Below are 7,258 nucleotides of genomic sequence, written 5' to 3'. Positions count from 1 at the left end.
CTTGGGGACTGCAGCGCCTGCCTCTCTGTTCCTCCCCCTCCACCCGCTCCTGCCCCCATCTTGGGGGCTTGATTCCTCCCAATACCAGGCCTCCCCGTCCTCTGTCCCCAAAACTCCTCACAACTTTCTCTTTCAACCACTCAGCCAGTCACTGACCTAGACCTCGTGAGGACCACACCGTGTCTCCTCCCTAACCTTACTCCAGCCTCTCTGCCTCTGACATCTGACCTGCTGCCTTTGATCACCTTGACTCAGGCCACACAGGCAAGGACACCAAATTTTAAAGGAGAAGCTAGAACCCCTCCTGCCCTGGTAGTCTGGACCTGAGAGATGTGTGTGTGTGTACATGTGGGACTGTGCATGTGTCAGTGTATATGTGCTGGGGTGTGCATAGATGTGTTGCATACATGCATATGTGCACATACGTGTGCACATGTAGAGCATTGAGAGGCAGCCTGCTCATTCATTCCCACTTCATGCCGTCCTCAAGTCATCTCTCCCCAGGGAGGCGGGGGGCCTGGACATACCTATCCTGGGACAGGTCTGGAAAGTTCCTTGCCCTGGAGCAGTGAGAGCAAGAGGCCGTGCCCACTGCCAACTCTGGCCTCTATCCCCAGTATGATATTGATGCCCCCTCTGGACACACCAGGTCCTGGGTGCCTGCTCAGCACCAGTGAGTTCTCCCTACCTGAGACGAATGTTTGCAGACTTCACAATGGTGGGGCCCCTCCCTCACTGAGTCCACACCTCTCCTACCCACCAGGTGTCAGAGCCCCTCTGCCTTTTGGATGGAAACTAGCCTGGCAGTTTCTGGGCCATAAAGCTCAGCTCACTCTGCCTTCCTGCCCTCGTTTTAAGGTTAGAGGAAAAATGCTTCTCAGTTCCATGTTTAACCAAAAGCTGATCCTGAGACTAAATGAGCAGATATTTTTCCTGCCGTCTGTGATGCAATAGCAGTAAATGGTCAGGCCCCTACAGCTACCGATTTCCCAGAGCGTCAGAAGTTGGGCCACTCCATATTTGCCACCAAGTTCTCCCCTGCACGCTTTGGGAAATATGGCCCCCAGAAATATGCCAGGAGTCCCAGTGTCCAGACAGTACATGGAGGGGATCCTCTGAACTGGGGTGGACAACTCATTCTTTGCAACAGAAATTGTCCTGGATTCCCAGGAATATTGAGAACTCACCACTGAGTTAAGTTCTCGGCATTTCACCCACGTGGTTATGTACGTAGACTCTGGGCCTCAAACCCGGGCTCTGCCACTCGCCCTCTGTGTGCTCCTAGGCAAGTCATTGCACCTCTCTATGCCTCAGCCTCTCAATCTGTAAAATGGGATGACAACAATGGTCACCTACCTCACAGATAATTGTGAGCAGTAAATGGGTTAATGCATTTAAAACTACGCTTGGTTCAGAAGAAGCAGAAACTCAGGAGGAGACAGATCAGGGTCAGATCAGGTATTAGGAGACCAAGTTTTCCACCCAGCTTGGAGCCCAGATACAGTGTCCTCAATTCTCCCAAGCCAATCAGCAGGACTTTCAACCCAAACCTCTACAGGGTACTGACCAGAGGGAAAGGGGGAGATGCTTCCAAGACCTGGCTCCTTTTTGATCTTTATTTAAAGGGGATTAGGAAATCCTGTAGAAATGAAAAAGCCTAAAGTGAGGCTACTGTAAGGAGAGAATTTTTAAAGCAAGCAGATCAAAGAGGTACCTCTCAGTGCTTCCAGCATCCAAAGCTACCCTTTTCATCAGCCTTCAGAGTGCCTGGAGGGCAGTGGACAACGGTGTAGTTTGTCCCTCCCAACCCCCTGTGCTTTCCAGTCAGCAGAGCTCCACAGCTTGTTTTTCTCCCTGCAACACGAAAAGGGAAAGAAGCAAGCTTCCAGTGACTGCTTGGCTGTGTGCCCCACATGGGGCCAGCATGTCGCTTGCGTCACCTCATTTATCCCTGTGACAACTTTGTAAGGTGAAGAGTATTATGCCCTTGATTCAAGTGAAGAAGTTAGCTCTCAGACAAACTATATCACTTACTTCTGGTCATACCCCTTGACAAATGGGCAACCAAGATTCAAATCCAGTTCTGCTCCCAGCACACACACTCTTCCCATTGTCCGATGGGGAAATCACCTTGGGTGCTGAGCTCCCACAAAAGTATAAGACATAAGTATAATTTGGGAATTATTTACATTCTCAAGCCTCGTGTCCCCTTGTGTTTCCTCTATGGTGTCCTGGGGACTCTAGTACAGAGAAAGCAGGACCGGACTGCCCCTACATCAGGTGAAGGGCTCAGGAGATCACAATCCCCAGGGGCCACCTGCTCACTAGCTTTCCCTCTGCCCATCTGGGATGCTCAGTCCCCTCTGACTGGGGCTTCTGGAGCTAGCAAGGTCAAGATCATGGTATATTTGTCAGAGAGCCATATGAAGCCCTTGGCAAGGGCCCCTGGGCCTCTCATTCATGAAAGATGAACGCTGTGTCTCTTTTATGGCTGGGGAGACCCGTAACTCAAGGGTGCAGCCAGCAGAAGAAAAAACTAGGGCAGACTTCAGACGTGGAAGAAAAAGTAATACCCTTCATAGATGAGCTGTTTAAACTCTCCCACAGGGTAGCACTTTGTTTTTGATGAAAACAACTGACGTTTGTCTCCAGGAGCCCAAACTGAGAAAAATGGGGCAGGCACTATTTATCCCAGCCAGAGATTATGATGTCCTGACCTGACACCCCCTGGGGTTCTCGCAGACTACTCAACCAAAATACAAAAACAGGGATCAACATGATTTTTCTTCACGTGCTGGTGCAACAGCTGGTTATCTGTTTTTTTCCTACACAAACAAGAGCTGACAAACAAGTTACAACCAGGCACTCAGCTGGTGTACTCCCCTCTGCCCCACACTGGCAGCTCAGGTGATAAAGAATCTGCCTGCAATGCAGGAGACCCAGGTTCCATCCCTGGGTTGGGAAGATCCCCTGGAGAAGCAAATGGCTGCCCACTCCAGTATTCTTGCCTGGAGAATTCTGTGGACAGAGGAGCCTGGTGGGTTACAGTCTATGGGGTCACAAAGAGTCAGACACGACGAAGTGACAACACTTTCACATTCACTCCTGGTACAGATGCTGTGTGCCCTCATTAATGTAAACCCACAGGGTTTAGAAGGTAGGGCTGAAGAGTCCAGACCATAGGTAAAGGAAACTGGATGCTTTTTAAATGATCATTAATCTCAATTTTTTTTTTAATTTTTGTTTATTTTTGGTTGCGCTGGGTCTTTGTCACAGCACATGGGCTTTCTCTAGTTATGGCGAAAGGGGGGTACTCTTTGTTGCAGTGTGAGAGGTTTCTCATTGCCACGGCTTCTCTTATTGTGGAGCATGGGCTCTAGAGTGCACAAGCTTCCGTAGTTGTGGTATATGGGCTTAGTTGCTCTGTGGCATGTGGGATCCTCCAAGACCAGGGGTTGAACCCATATCCCCTGCATTAGCACCAGATTCTTAACAGCGGACCACCAGGGAAGTCCCAGAATTGGGTTTTTGAAGAAATTGCATGGTATATGAAAGGCAAGGTTTCAGTCTGATGAGGCACTGAAGTGTTTTGAAAGTATTCTGGATCTAAATCCACCTGTTGGATGTGGGAGACGTGGTGGTATTCCACTCCTTAGCCCCTCACTCCATGTGACTTCAGCACCATGGAGTGGACAGTTCTCCCACCTCATATACACTGCATCACTATGCTTTGTTTCCATCAAAACTTTCCCCAGAGAATAGATAAGACACGTGTATATGTGTGGCTGAGTCCCTTTGTTGTCCACCTGAGACCATTACAACATTGCTAATGAGCTATAATCCAATATAAAATCCAAAGTTAAAAAAAAAAGAACTTTTGCCTAGATGATGGAGACCACTCTGCCCTTGCATTGACACAGCCCAGAGGTGTGGGGAGGATTAACTCTGAAAACACAGGGTGTGAGAGTTGGTGGATAAATGGCCCAGTCTCACTTCCTTCAGAGATACAATAATGAGATGCTTTCTACAAGGTACTTACAGGGCCCCTGGGGGGACTGAAGCCAAACACAGCGGTAATCACCTCCATAGAAAGTCCTTCCACTGAATTTTCCTGCTGCCCTATTCTCCACCCACCATTCCTGCTTCTACTCATTGGGACCACATCCCCATTAAAATGCCTGAGTCCAATCCCTTATTTCAGGCTCTGATTTGGGGGAATCTAAACTAAACTTAGAAAGCCAATCTTCAGGATGGAATCCTGGAATGGCATTGCTCCTCATATGACTGTAGCAAAGACCCCCTTTCTGGTGATAAATTGAGCAATGGTCTTTCCTGGTGTGCACCACAGCCATCAGAACTCTCCCCTGCATCATGTGGGATGAGGTAGAGGTGAAAGGAAAGCCTTGGTCTGTGCAGTGACAGCCCTTGAAGTACATGGAAGCAATGGAAGTTATAAAGTTAGAGAGTTTGCTGGTTCCTTGTTAACTGCCTTCGACTTGATGGAAGAGAATGACAAGCTCAGGGAAGCCAATTATCAGCTCAGGTTGTGCAGTCAAAACCAGAATGCCTCCCTGGCATTTACCCTCATCTCCTGCAGCCAGGGGGAAGATGGTGCTGAAATCAACTCTGTAATTAAATGTAAGGTCAGGAAAACTTTAAGAGTCAGTGAATGCATAGTCTTGACAGGTCTCCAGGGCTCATGCCAAGGTCTATTAGAGGAGTAGGACCATGGTTCAAGGATGAGACATTTGGGTCAATGCACCTAAGAATCTTGAACCTCAACCTCTGAAGAATTTCCCCCTCCCCTTTTTCTAGAGGAAAGAAACCTCCTCTAAATTGATGACTATGAAAAGATGAGGCTTTGTGTTTCCATGCCCCATAAGATGATGCTTTTTCTCCTCTCCACTCTTCCCCTCCTTGTTGTTTGAAGACCAGTAACTTAGACATAGTTATCAGCATGGGCTGTGCAGACTGTGAGAGATCCAGAATGAGTGATGGAGGAAAGAGATGACAGATTTTAGAACTAGCTGCAGCAGCAAAACCAGCTGAGTTTCGCATCCCTCAGCCTTGAGACTTTTCTTAGAAAGTCTAACCAGCCACCTTGAACATCTAGTGACCAAGTAGATGTAATGTGAGGCACATGTGGATCTGAGAAGCCGAGGGTAAGTGGGTGGTGGGCTGAAGCAGACATCACCTTGCCGCCCCCACCCCCTGAATTCAGCACTGCTCTCCTGGACAGTTCCATGCACTTTGGTGGGCTCTTATCTCAAGGCCTCCTTAACTCTCTACTCTTCTGCACCAGGGCTTCCTCTAAAATTGCAGAATGCCGCCTACACAGGACAAACCTCAAAGGATGGAGATTAGAAATTGGTGGATAAATACACTTTTTCACATCCTTCAGAGAACAATTTTAAAGTGTATTTTCAGAGAATCTTCAGCAGAATTGAGATCCAGTTGCCCAGAGTGGTAACTAGCTCAACAATGAATCATTTATTGATTTCCCCTCCTTTTCTGCTCTACCCCTATTGATCCACTCTCCTGCTTCTGAGAATCTACTCTCAATTAACCTTTCTGCCCAGAAGCCCATGCCTCGGGTTCTGAAAGTAGGGAACCCACAGGGAGACATCAGGTGGCATTTCTACTTTGTCCACTGGCCAGGGACCACTCTTATATGCAAGGTTATTGCCTGGCTCTGGCTCTCTCTGCTCTCAGCCCCTCATCCCAGGACCAGGGGTGAATGCCAGGAAGGGAGTGTCCAGACTGGACTCAGTGGTAGGCTATCTGGCCAAGGGAATTTGGCTTTTTTAAATTTTTGATAAAACATACACACTGTAAAATTTACTACCTTAACCATTTTCAGTGCACAGCTTAGTGGCATTAAGTACATTCATATTGTTGTGCAAACATCCCCACCACCCATCTCCTTTGCTTCCTGCAACACTGAATCCTTGTCCCCATTAAACACTAACTCTCCATCCCCACTCCCAGCACCCACCATCCTACCTTCTCTCTCTATGAATTTGGCTCCTCCAGGGACCTTATGTAAGTAGGATCATACAGTATTTGTCCTTGGGCAATTGACTTATTTCACTCAGCATAATGTCCTCAAGGTCCATCCATGCTATGACAGGTGTCAGAATTTTCATCCTTGTTCAGGTGGAATCTTGTTCCATTGTGTGGTTGGACCACATTGTATTTATCCATCATGTTCAACCATCCACTGACACTTGGGTTGTTTCCACCTGAATAAGGCTTCTGTGAACACGGGTGTGCAGTTATCACCTTGACATTCTGCCTTCAATAATTGTGGATGATTACCTAGACATGGAATTCCCAAATCACATGGCAGGATTACTTTTATTTCTTTGAGGAGTCACCAAACTGTTTTCCATAGCAGCTGCTCCATTTTACATTCCCACAGCCATGCCTAAGAGCTCCCTTTCTCCACAGCCTCGCCAGCACCTGTTTTCTGTATTTTCATAGGACCATCCTAATGGGTATGAGGTGTCTCACTGTCGCTTTGACCTTCATTTCCCTGCTGATCAGTGGCGTTGAGCATCTTTTCATGTGCTGTTGGCCGTATGTCTTCTTTGGAGAAATGACTATTCAAGTCCTTTGCCTTTTAAGCCAGATTATTTTGTTGTTGCTGCTTTGTTAGGCTTCTTTGTATATTCTTGATGTTAACCTCATATCAGAAATAGGATTTGCAAATGTTTTCTACCATTCCATAGGCTATTATTCTGTTGATAGGATTTTTTGGTGTAAAAAAAAATGTTATTTTGATGTAGTCCAGGCAATTTGGCTTTGAATTTCAAAGCCTGGTTGTTTCAATAAGCTCTCTGCCAGCCTCATATCAGGTCCTGGGGACACAAAGAATGATCCAGGGCTGCTTGCAGTCAATGAGGTGGGCAGACTCTCAAACAGACAAGAATAAATGTTTACATGTTGGTGACAACACCCAACGCAAAGCTCTCTGGGAAACATATATGCACATGGGCACACAAAGAGAGGAAACCATAGAAAAATTGCCTCACAACACAGGAGACATTTGGGTCCATGCACAAAGGGACCCCTAGGACAGCCCAGTCACCTGGGCAAAGGGCAGCCCCTCAGCCCTGCCCGAAAGACAAAAGTCACAAAGGCCTAGTGGCTTATAGGGCAGGAACTGAGAGGGGCCAGCTGGGGACCCCTTTTCTCCCCCAACAGTGAAGCCCCAGAACCACCATAAGGCCTGGAGCCCACCATCCCCTGAGGCCCC

The 7,258-nt window shown here is 47.7% G+C and overlaps 1 long non-coding RNA gene across 1 annotated transcript in view; it reads right to left on the bottom strand.

The window, feature by feature from the left end:
• Nucleotides 1-1,218: 1,218 nt before the first annotated feature.
• Nucleotides 1,219-7,258, bottom strand: part of LOC148775140 (uncharacterized) — a 57,081-nt gene continuing 51,041 nt past the window's right edge. Inside the window, exons 2-3 of the long non-coding RNA XR_016039616.1 lie at nucleotides 1,715-1,854; nucleotides 1,219-1,323 (exon numbers count right to left, since the gene is read on the bottom strand). This is a non-coding gene — a long non-coding RNA (uncharacterized LOC148775140). The remainder of the gene's footprint in view (nucleotides 1,324-1,714; nucleotides 1,855-7,258) is intronic.

Source organism: Moschus berezovskii, chromosome 17 (genome assembly GCF_049115385.1).
Source record: "Moschus berezovskii isolate FMDL1 chromosome 17, NW_MosBer_1.0, whole genome shotgun sequence".
Classification (NCBI taxonomy): domain Eukaryota; kingdom Metazoa; phylum Chordata; class Mammalia; order Artiodactyla; family Moschidae; genus Moschus; species Moschus berezovskii.
This window is presented reverse-complemented; position numbering and strand designations above follow the sequence as displayed.